This window comes from Aotus nancymaae, unplaced genomic scaffold (genome assembly GCF_030222135.1).
Source record: "Aotus nancymaae isolate 86718 unplaced genomic scaffold, 86718_ANA_hifiasm-v0.15.2.pri h1tg000021l, whole genome shotgun sequence".
Lineage (NCBI taxonomy): Eukaryota > Metazoa > Chordata > Mammalia > Primates > Aotidae > Aotus > Aotus nancymaae.
Window position 1 is genome coordinate 8,568,523 of NW_026988433.1, and position 13,100 is coordinate 8,581,622.

Genomic DNA, 13,100 nt, shown 5'->3' on the forward strand with positions numbered 1-13,100 from the left:
TGCTGCTTGAATGTCTGGCAGCTCCAGACCTGGGTGAGGAACTCCTGCCGGCTGGGAGGTGAACACAGCCTTCAGGAAGTGGGTGAACTATGCTGGAGTGGCATGCCTTCAACAACACCACCTTTTTATTCATTTATTTGAGACGGAGTCTTGCTCTGTCATCCAGACTGGAGTGCAGTGGCATGACCTTGGCTCACTGCAACCTCTGCCTCCTGGTTCAGGGAATTCTCTTACCTCAGCCTCCTGATTAGCTGGGATTACAAATATGCAGCACCACACCCGACCGAACTTTGTGTTTTTAGTAGAGATGGGGTTTTGCCATGTTAGACAGGCTGGTCTTGAACTCCTGGCCTCAAGCGATCCACGTGCCTGGGCCTACCGAAGTGCTAGGACTATAGGTGTGAGCTACTGCGCCCAGCCTATTTATTACTAATAGGTGAAATTCACATCACACATAATTTACTGTTTTAAAGTGAACAATTCATGGGCTTTTAGTGCAATCACAATGTTGTGCACCCACCGCCCATCCAAAAAATGTTCTCATCGCCCCAAAAGGAAACGCGCACCCCTCAGGAGCCACTCCACGTTGCCACCTCCCCAGCCCCTGGCAGCCACCAGTCTGCGCTCTGCCGCTGTGGACTTACCTGTTTTGGGTGTTTCTCATGAACGGAATCATACGTTGTGGGTTTTGGCTTCTTTCACTCTGCATAGTGTGTTTGAGGTTGGTCCGTGTTGAATGGTGTTGATCCTTCATTCCTTTATACAGCGGAATTATATTCCATTGTGTGGCACACATCAATAGAACTGTTTGATATCTAGTGGCTTTTCATATGAGGAAACTGAGGCTGCCCAGGTCACGGAGCCCTGGGCCCGGGGATGGAAGAGGAGGAGGAGGAGCGGCAGATAGCCGGACGTCTCTGGCTCAGGGTTCTCTTTCTCCTGCCCCCACCCTGCTCCACCCTTTTCTCTGTGCCTGGCCAGGAAGCAGCAGTGCTTGGAGAGGAAGCGAGTGGGGGTCTCCTCCAGCTGGGGCTGGTTGCTGGACTGTCTGGATCTGGTCCTCAGAGTTCTGACTCCCCCTGCCTCCTCCCAGCCCCCACCCTGGGCCCCGCACATGTAGTTTCTGTTGACCAGGGTCCTAAGAGAGGCAGCAGGCGGGAGCTCCCCCATTCGCCAGCTGAGCCTTCTGATGCCTGGAGAGGCTGGGGTCCTTGCCTGGGGCCACCCAGCCTAGGGTTCCCCTGCCCCTTTCCTTTGGCCCACCATCCCCGCCCCCATGGCCTTTGGCGAATCATGTCCTGGGGGGTCACCAGAGATCTTTCCCACCATCAAAGCTCCGCTCAGCAGACGGGCTCCGGGAAGTGGCCTGTCTGCAGAGTTTGGCCAGGGGATGCTTTTCCCAAGTATGTAGGGGTGGTCGCCGTCGGCGGCTCGAGAGATGGGGTGTTCTTTTGCTGAGCAGATGACTGGACGCTGGCTTATTCTGAATCTGAGTGTGGTTTTGGCTCTGGCCACAGGCTCTGTCTGGGGGCTGCTGCCTGTGCTTGTTTCTAGTGTTTGATGATTTGTGATCTTCATTAAGTCAGTCAACAAACGATTTGCGGCCCAGCATCCGATGGGGAAGACCCAGGAAGCAGAACGAGTGGCCGTGAAGTGACCCGGCCCAGGGTCCAACCTGCCTGGAACGCACGTCACTCTCGGGAGCGGGAGGAGTCACCTGGATTCCAGCGCCAGCCTTTGGCGCAGGTCTGGATGAAGGTCTGGCTCCAAAACAAACAAAATGAAACAAAAGGAGCAGGGAGGCCTGACCCGGCTGCTCTCAGGCCCCGCTTCCTGGTGCTGTTCGCATGGGGCCTGTTTGGCCCGCTCCTGGGTTTCAGGGTCCTGCCTGGCATGGCGAGGGTCTGGGCAGGAAGACGGTGCCGGATCTTTGGGCTAAAAATATGCCCACGCTTTCCTGTGCCTCAGTTTCCCTACCTATAAAAGAAGGCTTAAGAGTAGCAGAATCCCACATTTGGCTTTGGGGCAGGTCTACGGAAAGCCCCCTGGGGGTGTTTCCCTGGGAAGGCTGGAGGGCAGGTGAGCTGTTCAAAGGACACTCATCTCCTAGGGGTCAATCTGGGTCCTCTGCCAGTCCAGTCCACAGGTCCTTGTCACAGGCACATCTGGTCTTTGTCCTAAAACCCTTCTGTGGCTCCTTGTGGCTGAATGACCACGTGGATGGTAGAGACAAGCCAGGCTCGCCTGGTTCAAGTCCCAGCTCAGCCACTATCTGCTGACCTTGGGCAAGCCATTCACCCTCTCTGGCCTGCCTCCTGCCCTGTCTGTGTCTGGCGGCTCGGGCATGCCTGCCTTTGCTGCGGTGGCGCAAGGCCAGCTGGTGAACCAGGGGACCCGCTTAGCACAGCGCTGGGCACACTGTGGGAGCTGCTGGGCCTGTGTGTGTGGCTGCTGTCATTGTTATTAACACTGCTCCTCTCAAGACACTCCTGAGACTGAAAAGGTGACAGTGTAACTGTTGGGGCTGGAGACCAGGCCCAGCGTCCATCTGACCCACTTCCCTCCATCCCTGTCAGCTCCCTGACCTCATCGCCACACTCGCCCGCCTTGCCCCTGTACTCTGGCCACGCCAGCCTTCTCTCTGCTTTGACAACACACCTCTCGTGGTCCAGGCTCCAGACCTCCACTTCTGCCATGCTCCTGTGGGTGCGTTCCCCTCGCCTGCACCCCGGTCCTTTGTCATCATACGGCTGCTGTCGGGGACACATTCTTGGGCCCAACTCTTGGCTGCTGGGGCAGGGGATTGAATTGGAGACTCTGGGGGAGCCTCTGCCTCCTGGGAGCTTCAGCAGCTTCACTGGGAGAAGTTTCACTGCCCCTTCTCCGGATGGAAGTTGACACCCAGAGCAGCTCAGACTTGCCTCTGAGTCACACAGCTAATTGCAGCCAAGGTTCAGACTCCTGGCTGACTACCAAGCCATCATTGTTGGCCTGTGTGTGTGTGTGTGTGTGTGTGTGTGTGTGTGTCCGTATTATTTGGCTGTGTCTTCTTTTCTAGGCCTGTCACCGAGATGACCCTAGATCAGAATGCCAGCGTGAGGGGGTCACACTTTCTTTTCCTAGGATTAAAAGAAGGACAGAAATACTTGCAAGGCAGAGCCTGCCCCTCCGGCCATCTGGCCCTCAGGACGGGACGGGGGAGGGACGGGCTGGGGCCTGGGTTCCCAGCCGGGGCGCCGGAGCTGCGCTGCAGGGAGGAGGTGCGGTGCCACCGGGCCGGTCTGGGCTGGGAGGATGCGGGTTAAAGGGGGAGAAGCGGGGCTGGAACTCGGTTCGCCTGCCAGCAAGCGGAGAGTGAAGAGGTTTTTCTAGCCGTGCTATAAAAAGGCCTCACAGTGTTTCAGCTCCGAGTGTCGGCTGGAAGCCCGCCAGGGTTACCATGGCGATGAGGAATTATTACTTACCGCCAAGGCTGGGAGAAAAAGCTCGTACTTTGGCTTCCACACGAGAGGAGTGGACTTATGTAATTCCCTGTGTTTATAGGCCCGGAGTGCAGAGGCGAGAACGGATCGCTGGAGGCCCGACGTGGGGTCAGGCGGCCCGGCAGTCGTCCCTGGTGGGCCTTGGCCTGCCCCGGGTTTCGGGGGCATCGGGCTGGAAGCCTGAGGGTCCTGGCCTGGCCGCTGCAGGGCCTCCCCGGCCGGGGTGGGAGCCGTAGTCTCGCGGGAAGGTGAGGCCGTCCTCTGGGGCCGCCCCTCTGCGGGTGTCATCCTGGGGGAAGGATGGGTCTGATGTTGGCGGCTGTGCGCCTCCTGGAAGCCGGTGGCGCTGCCTGTGTGTGTGGACTCTGCTGGCCTGCTGGCTGGCACTTTTTTTTCTTTTTCTTTTTTTTTCTTGTGGGAGAGTTACTTCAAGTTGTGTTTGGAGCTGACGTGAGCGAGGCTGATCATGTGCTCGGGTAAGAGAAGTCGTTGGGCTTGGTGTGGGCAGGGAGGCGGGCTGTGGCCAGGTCGCCCCGGCCGGGGGAGGTGGGCGCAGACCTGGGTGGGGGCCGTGGCCTGCCGGCTCCATGCAGGGGGCGCCGGGTGGGGGCTGGGGAATTCATCTGGAAAGAGCCCCAGTTCTGTCGCTGGAGGTGGTGGCCAGGGCGGGGGGCTGAGTGCCGCAGGTCAGCTGGCAGGGTGGCTGGAGCCTCCTCTGGCGGGGCAGTGTTGTTGGCCCTGAGCTCAGCAGGACGGTGGGCAGCACCGTCTTACCGGACAAAGTTGCCGAAGTTACAGGAAAGAGCGCGCTCCCAGGCGCTGGCCGGGCGGCGGGGGGAGGCTCCTTGGTTGGCCCTCGTGGGAGGGACCTGGGTGGGCACGGCACTTCTCTCCCCGAGCCTCGGTGCACACCCGGCGGGTGCCCCTGTGGGGGAGTTTAGCGAGCCTTGGGGGCTCAGGGGGCTTCTGTTTCCAGAGTTGACTTCAGGAGGGTGTGGGACCTGGGTGCTCCCCAGGCCGGGCCTTGGGCTCCGGGGTGGACTGGGGCAGGGGAGAGCCAGGTGCAGGCGGCACTGCGGCCCGGCCCGGCGCCCGGCTCCCCACCGAGGTGGCGCTTGGCTCGCTGCCCGTGTCTGGTTTGAAATCAGCGCCACCGGCCCAGGCTTGCCCAGGGACTTGGCAGCGAAGAGCCGGGATAAACACTGGAAAGTTGGAAGGGCTTCCCAAGCTCACAAGGAGCCTTTAGTTGCAAGCTGGGAGGGATGAGGGAGTGATTTGTCCTGAGCCTGGGTGCGCCGCGGCCATAGGGAGGTGGTGGGAACAGCTCCTGGAGACCTCCGAGCCCAGGCTTGGGCGGGGAGGGGGCTGGGCTTCCAGGCGCTGTTGCTCCTTTGCCACGGACCTGGGTGTGAGTCCTGGTTCTGTCCTTTCTGTGCTGTGTGACCTTGGGCTTGTCGCCTCCCCTTTGCAGACCTCAGTTTCCTCGTCTGTAAAATGGGGCAACGGTGGGGTCCACACAAACATGGGGCTGATGGGAGAAGGAGCTGCAGTTCTAGGGGGAACTCAGGGCAGACTGCCTGGGTTCCTGTCCTGGTTGGACACTTCCTGGCTGTGTGACCTTGGGCAAGTCACTTCCTGTCTCTGAGCCTCCGTTTTCTCATCCGGCAAATGGACGCTGCATCTCTCCCACCCCAAGGGCTGCATGGCTTAGGGGAGTGAATGGACCTGCCTCCGGCTTATCATAGGCTCACAGTCGGTAATTTGCTGGCACTGGAGTTCTTTTCTCAATGATGACAATCACAGCACCTGGACCGAGGGTTGGGGGTCTCCGGGGATGTCCACATCTCAGGGCAATGGTGTTTGTGAACTTGCAGTGGCTGGACTGAGGTTCCAGTCCTGGCTCTATCCCTCAAGGGTGGTGTGACCTTGGGCGAGTCCTGGAATCCCACAGGTCCTCGGTTTCCTTGTCCTTTACTGCAGTGGTGGTGCTGCAGCCTGCTGGTGTCTCGGGGGACTCTGGAGGGGTCCGCACAGCGCTTACCTGGCTGGACCTCCGCGAGTGTAACCACAAGGTTCAAGGTTGGACTTAAGTTCGAGTTTCATCCATTTTTCTTTTCTTCTCTGCAGAGAGCTCTCCTGTTTTATAGAAACCCAGGCCCAGATAATGGGGGGTGGGCCCAGTGGGTGCTCCCCAGGCTCTGTCTTCGTTTGGGCCTGGGCTGGGATTCCCAGGACTCCCCTCATGTCTGCCTGACTGCCCCATTTCCCTCTCAGCCTGAGCCCCTCCATGCCAGCTCTGGGCCAGGCACCCCCCACAGTGCCTGGTGTGGCCTGGGGGCCAGGGCGGGAGGGCCAGTTCTCCTGCGAAAAGTGGCAGCCGTCCTGTGTTTGTAAGTGACACCGGATGCTGGACCGGTGGCTGGCTCAGGGCCTCCCCTCTTGGGCCAGCAGGAGCCAGCAGGGAGTTCCCCAGGCGTCCAGGCCCCCTGAGCCAGCTGCCCACTGTCTCATTGTCATGGGACCTCTCCTGGAACCTCCAGAATGGGCTCCAAAGTTGAGGGGTGCTCATACGTGTCCCCTTGTCACCCCCAAGGCCTTAGTGTCTACTTGGGTTGGCCACAGAGCTGTGTCTTGGCTGCCCCAGACCTTTCCCAAAGTCCTCAGGGACTTGATTTTCCTGCCCAGTGGGGAAGAGTCCTGGTTGAGGGTCAGAACAGAGGTCAGCACAGGGACCTTGGTGATGGGGCAGCTCGGCATGGACCAGGAGCCATCACTGGAGTCTGCCCGTGATGAAAACACACAGAACTAAATACACGCATACTCACATGCACACATGCTCACACTCGCATGCACACACCCACACACATGCACACGCATACTCACACGCACACTCATATACACATGCACATGTACACACTCGCATGGTCACACTCGTATGCATAATCACACACTCATGTACATACACACTCAGTCCTGCACACACGCACCCACACACTCACATGCACACTCATGCACACATGCACACACCCACACATGCACATGCATACTCACGTGCACACATGTACACATGCACATGTACACGCATGCAGTCACTCGTATGCATACTCACACTCATGTACATACACATACAGTCTTGCACACATGCACCCACACATGCACACTCATGCACACATACACGCATGTACTCGCTCGCATGCATACTCATGTATATGCACACATACAGTCCTGCACACATGCACCCGCACACTCACATGCACACTCATGCACACGTACATGCATGCACTCACGCTCGCATGCATACACACATGTACATGCACACATACAGTCAGTCCTGCACACATGCACCCGCACACTCACATGCACACTCATGCACACGTACACACATGCACTCACACTCGCATGCATACACACATGTACATGCACACATACACACATGCACACATACAGTCAGTCCTGCACACATGCACCCTCACACTCACATGCACACTCACACACGCATACTCACACAAGTGAGTGCATTGGACACTGCTGTGGTCCGCATGCAGCTGGCTGTATCCGTGCTGCCTCCCGGATTATGATACGGACAATGAATTGTGGCTGTCTCAGGATGCTATTCTTGGGGGAGGCTGGGTGAAGGACGCACAGGATCCTGGGATCTCCAGATTTTCTTTTTTTTCTGAGACCGAGTCTTGCTCTGTCACCCAGACTGGAGTGCAGTGCAGTGGTGTGATCTCAGCTCACTGCAAGTACCGCCTCCTAAGTTCCAGCGATTCTCCTGCCGCAGCCTCCCAAGTTGATAGGACTACAGGCACGTGCCACCATCCCAGCTAATGTTTGGATTTTTAGTAGAGATGGGATTTCGCCGTGTTTGTCCGGGTGGTCTCAAACTCCTGACCTCAAGTGATCCGCCAGCCTTGGCCTCCCAGAGTGCTAGGATTACAGGTGTGGGCCACGCACCTGGCCTTGAGATACTATTTCTTCCAATTGCATGTGAATCTACAATTATCTCAAAATAAAAAGTTCAAAAAAGACAGGATGGGCTCAGGGGCCTGGCTGCCTGTCCTGGACTCAGGCTTGAATCGGCCTCTTTGGAGTCGTGTGCATTTGAGCCAGTCCCTCTCAGCCTCCGTTTTCTCATCTGTAAAATGAGGACAATGTTTAGTACCTCGTAGGGCACCTGGGGCTTAAAGGAAGAGACACATGCTCAGTGCTTAGGAGGTGCCGGTGGTCTCGAGGGCTGCGTGAAGGTCGTCCGTTGCTGCGGCTGTGATGGTGGACATGATCGCTGTGGTGTGGCCACACTTCTTACTTCGTCCACCGTGGGAAGAGAGGCGCCTCCCTACTGTTCAGATGAGGAAGCCAAGGCTCGTGTGGTCAGGTTGCCCATCTGAAGGCACAGGATTTGCCAGGGCCGGAACTGGGGCCAGCACGCAGGTGGGAGCCTGTGCTTGAAGGCTTTTTGGGTGGGGTGGCTGTGGGGAGGTCACTTACGCTCTCTGAGCTGCTGTCCCTTCCTCCTTCTTGCCCCTTGTGGGCTGGGCTAGGGGGCCAGGACAGCGGGCAGGGCCGATGACCTTTGAGAGCCAGACAGCCTTGACCTCGGGCCCTTTCCCTGCGCTCCCAGGGCTCACCCAGAGCCGGCACCGCTCAGCTGACTTTCTCCGAGGCTGCCTTAGCACCCCCGAAGTGGGGGCTCAGGCGACTGTGGGCCCTTAACATCCCAGGAAGCCCCAGCGGGACTTGCTGTATGCCTAAGGATGCTGGAGGGCGCGGTCTGTCCCTGCATGGTGACAGCTGTGCCCACATCTCCCTGAGCACTTTTCCTTCCTGCTTGTCCTCTATCTTTCCTCCTTCAGTGGGGAGAAGGGCTTTCAAGGGCTGGAAGCAGCTCCCGAGGCTGAGCTGGGTTTATCCCCTGGTGGTCACCCCAGAGAAATGTGTTTTAGTTCAACCCGAGCTGATCCTCAGGTGGAAACTTTTCCCAGGACTCCTGGAAGACGGTCCCCCATGAAGCGGGCCTGTAACTGGGCTTGGTCCCTCGGACATCCCAGGGGGTCCGGGCGGGGTTCGCGTTGTGCCTCAGGGTCACAGAGGACTCCAGAGTGTCCCAGGCTGGGGGACGAGTGGTGCCTGCAGGGCCTGGGTTGGGAGGCTCCCGTGGCTGAGCTGTTTTAAGGGCGTACCTGTCATCACAGTGGCTTGGGGGAGGCTGGCGTCCCGCAGGCACTGGCCGTAGCTTAGAGTCTGAGGGTGGGGGGTAGGATGGGGCTAGGGGGCATTCAGCCCCATGAGCCGCCTCTTTGCTGTTCTTTGGGCCCCTGATCATGCGCCTGCCTCAGGACCTTTGCACTGGCTAGAAACTCTTTTTTTTATTGTTCTTTTTTTGAAATAAGGTCTCACTCTTTCACCCAGGCTGGAATGCAGAGCCCCAGCCACCTTTCTTTCAGGGTCAAGCGATTCTCCTGCCTCCCGAGTAGCTGGGACCACAGGCGCCCACCACCACACCTGACTAATTTTTGTATTTTGAATAGACACGGAATTTTGCCATGTTGGCCAGACTGGTCTCAAACTTCTGACCTCAAGTGGTCCTCCCGCCTCGGCCTCCCACAGTGCTGGGATTACAGACCTGAGCCGCCATGTCTGGCCTGCTGTAACCTCTTTCGGGAACACCTTTCTGAGACCTTCAGCCGTCCTGACTTAGGCCTCTGCTCTAATGGTGCCCCGAGAGTGGCCTGATGTCGTGCAGTGACTCCCTGTGACACCTTCACTGCTCCTCCTAACCGTCAGCCACCAGGGTCTGCGGTGCACCCCTCACCCCATCCCTACCTTGTTTCAGGCTGTTTGGACTGGGGGACTCGCAAACAACAGAGCTTCATTGCTCATCGTTCTGGAGGCTGGGCAGCCAAGACCATGCCACTAGCAAGTTTGCTGTTACAGGGGAGGAGGGCCTGTTTCCTGGTTCGTAGATGGCAGCTTCTCCCAGGAAAAAGGGCAGGGTGGCTATCTGGGGCCTCTTGGATAAAAAGGAGGGGCTCTGACCCCACTCATGACAGCTCTACCCTGGTGACCTCATCCCCTCCCGGAGGCCCTGCCCTCTGGCATCGTCCCATGGTGATTGGGTCTCTACAGACAGATACACATTCACACTCCAGCAGCCCTCCATCCAGGAGTTTGTTCATCTTGTCACTGCTGTGTCCCCAGCGCTGGGCATGTGGCAGGCACTCAGGAGACAGCTGTGCCTGCCTCAGTGTCCCCCACGGGGCCTCAGCCTGTCCCCTCCCCGTAAATGGGGCCTCTCTGGGGAAGGAGGTGCTGCTTCCTTCCTCACTCCCTCTAGCCTCCAGGGCTCTGGCTGGGGAGACGCAGGCACTGCAGGCTGGATTTCCCACGCAGCCCATCTCTTTCCTCCCAGAAAGTTCTGCAGCATGGGACTGGGCATGCATTTTGGGGATGATTTGGAAAACCGGGAAGAGTTCTTGCGCTTTTTCTCTGACTGCCCCTGAGCTACCCACGGAGCATCTCCAGAGAGCCTCCCCCTCCCTTCGTGAGAAGGAACACAGGGGTGCTGTAGGCGTGGGGTGTGGGGGAGGGGTGCCGGCAGCCTCAGCCTTGCGTGCTGGGGACCCAGGCGAGGTGAGTGTTCCACACACCTGAGTTCATTGTGTCCTCATAGCCTTTTAAAGTGGGCAGGGACCACCCTCTCCTGATAAGGCACAGAGAGGGTAGGCAGCTTGCTCAAAGACACACAGCGGCAGGCCTGCAGTATTAGCAAGTGAATGCCATTTCCAAGGCCGTCGCGTCTTTGCTCAGGGTCATGCTTAGCATGTTGAGGGGATGATCCCGTTCCATCCCAAGAAGCCCCTCTTACTGTCTCTGGGGCGGGTCCTGTTTAATGGGTATCTGGCTCAGACCTGGGAGGGGCCCATTTCCCAGGCTGAGAGAATGCCTCATTTCGCCCACACTTCTGGGAGGTTGGGGGTCGGTTTCCAGTTTGGCTTAGAAGTGAGAGGGCAAGAGGGGCACCCCAGAGTGGAGGAACTGCCCCCTTCCTCTGAGTCGTCCATTTGCATGACAATGAGCCCTTTGTTCCTGGGGCCAGCCTTCTTCCCAGGCTAATAACATAATTCCCGGCCTGTGATGTCATAATGGCCCTTTCTGTGGCTGGGGTCAGAGGCTGGGTGGGCAGCTGTGTGGGCTGGGCCAGGCCTGGTAATACCCGGAGGAGGTGGTGGTTGCCAGGGGCCTGTGTGTCAAGCTGTCGTCTTCCAGGGAGAGTGGCAGGAGGTGGGATCTGCTCCCCTGTGGACACCGCAGCCAGTCGAGGCCCAGGAAGTCCTCCCTGGCCCCACCGTTTGTCTAGTCCCCTCGATGAGCCGCTTCAAGCCTCCTCTTGGCCTGCGGAGTGGGGGTGACTCACTGCCAGTTTGGCCCTCGGCCGAGAGGCGTGGGCGTGAGAGTCCCTTGCTTCCTGTAAACGTGAGGGAGGCCCATGCCCGGTGGCTACTGTGTTGGGGCCAGGTTCAAACTGGGAAAGCCAGGTTCAAATCTTGGCCTCGCTCCGTCCCATGGGCGACAGCTAACTCCCTGTGCCTTCGTTTCCCCCTCGGCTTAATAGGGTTCCGCTGGGGCTTGGACTCAGAGCTAGGCAGGGAGTGAGCTTTCGGGAAATGGGCAATGTCAGAAAAGGCGGGGGCTGGTGGAGTGGGCTGAGTGGTGGGCCCCAAGAGATAGATCCCCATCTTAGTCCGCAGGCCATGTCAGAGGGAGAGCGTCTTTGACAAAAGGTCTTTGCAGATGTGTTTTGAGATGAGACCCTCCTGGGTTACCCAGGTGGGCCCCGAATCCAGAGACCAGTGTCCTTAGAAGAGGCAGGCGAGGAGAGAGCAGGACGACAGGGCTACAGGAAGACCGAGGCAGGGACTGAAGGGATGAAGCCACAAGCCAAGGAGTGCCGGCGCCTCCGGCAGCTGGAAGAGTCAGGAAGGAGCCTCCCTCATTGCCTCTGGAGGGAGTGGGTCGCTGCCGACGCCTTGACTTTGGACTGCCGGCCTCCAGAACCGTTAGAGAGTGAATTGCTGCTGCTGGCCGGCACGGTGCCTCCCGCCTGTAGTCCCAGCACTTGGGGAGGTCGAGGTGGGCGTGTCACTTGAGCCCAGGGTTTCAAGATCAGCCTGGGCAACATGGCGAGACCATCTCTACAAAAAGTACAAAAATGAGCCGACGTGCTGGTGGCACGCCTGTGGTCCCAGGCTGAGGCGGGAGGATCCATTGAGCCTCAGGGGAGTCAAGGCTGCAGTGAGTCACGGTTGTGCTCCTGAACTCCAGCCTGGGCCACAGAGCGAGACTGTCAAAAAATCATAACAAGATGAAAACAAATAAATCACCGCTGTTGGGAGCGGCCTGGTTTGTGGTCAGTTTTATGGCAACCCTGGGAAAGAGCACAGCTGGTGACCCCGTCTCTGGAGGTGGGGGACTGGCTCTCGGGGTGGGTGGTATCGTTCCCCACTCCCAGCCTAAGGGTGCAGGGCAAGTTTGGGCTGAGAGCCCCTTTGTTCCTAGGGGTGCAGGAAGCCCCATCGGGGAGTCCGGACCTTCCAGGAAGGAGGCCTTGCTTGAACCTGCCTTTCTTGCTGAGAACCAAATCCACAAAGCCCTAGACCACACTTGCCGCCCGCCATTCGCTGTCCCGCCTCAGGCAGCCCGGCTAAGGGGACAGGACCCGGAGGCAGGAGGCTCTCGGATTCTACCTGGCCTTCTCGCCGGGCCCCGGACACCCTTTCCCCACACGTCTGGTGACTCCTGAAGAACCTGTGTGGCCCTCATCCCAAGCGAGCCCCAGGTTTGCCAGGTGTCCTTGACAAATGGAGGAACTAGGCCCAGAGAGGCCAGGCTACTTGGCGGAGGCCACACAGCACCCTAGTGGTGGTGACGGCCTCACAGTCTCGCCACGGGCACAGGGGCTCCCAGGAGTGGGGATCAGAGTTCTCGGCCACATGGAGGCCTGGAGTGCAACGGGCCGGCCACGTGGACCTGAGGTCGTTACCTGATATTTGGGACACTCGGCTGCCTTTGATGGACCTGGCCCGGTGTAGGTGGCACCCTGAAGTCTGGGCTGTGAGCACACCCCATCTGTGCTCTTGGCCTCGGTCTGTTTGCAGACTGGTCTTTGGGCTTCCGCTCTGCACCTGCGATTTTGCTCTGAGCATGTTCGTGCATTCAGCAAGCATTTATTGAGCACCTGCCATGTGCTGGGACTCTGGGGACACAAAGGTGTGACTCTCGCTTCATGGATCTTGTGTATGGGGCTGTGTGGGGAGAGGAGGTGAATGAGGCAGCAAGGGCTGGAGTCCAGGTTCCGGGTCCTGATGAGGGAGGTGACGGAGCTGGGGCCGTGAGGGAGGTGATGGAGCTGGGGCCGTGAGGGAGGTGGCGGAGCTGGGGCCGTGAGGGAGGTGGCGGAGCTGGGGCCGTGAGGGGGGTGGCGGAGCTGGGGCCGTGAGGGAGGTGATGGAGCTGGGGCCGTGAGGGAGGTGGCGGAGCTGATGGAGCTGGGGCCGTGAGGGAGGTGGCGGAGCTGGGGCCGTGAGGGGGGGTGGCGGAGCTGGGGCCGTGAGGGAG

The 13,100-nt window shown here is 58.9% G+C and overlaps 1 protein-coding gene across 22 annotated transcripts in view; it reads left to right on the forward strand.

Annotated features, from left to right (window-relative positions):
• The window catches only part of NCOR2 (nuclear receptor corepressor 2), a 211,703-nt gene that overhangs the window by 12,884 nt on the left and 185,719 nt on the right, over window positions 1-13,100 (forward strand). For 21 of the 22 annotated variants that reach the window (XM_064379594.1, XM_064379584.1, XM_064379595.1 and 18 more), the window contains exon 1: window positions 3,775-3,958. The exons of the other annotated variant lie outside the window; for it this stretch is intronic. The gene's annotated coding sequence lies outside the window, so the exon portion shown is untranslated. Of the gene's footprint in view, window positions 1-3,774; window positions 3,959-13,100 lie in introns of those variants that run through there. 22 annotated transcript variants of the gene reach the window in all.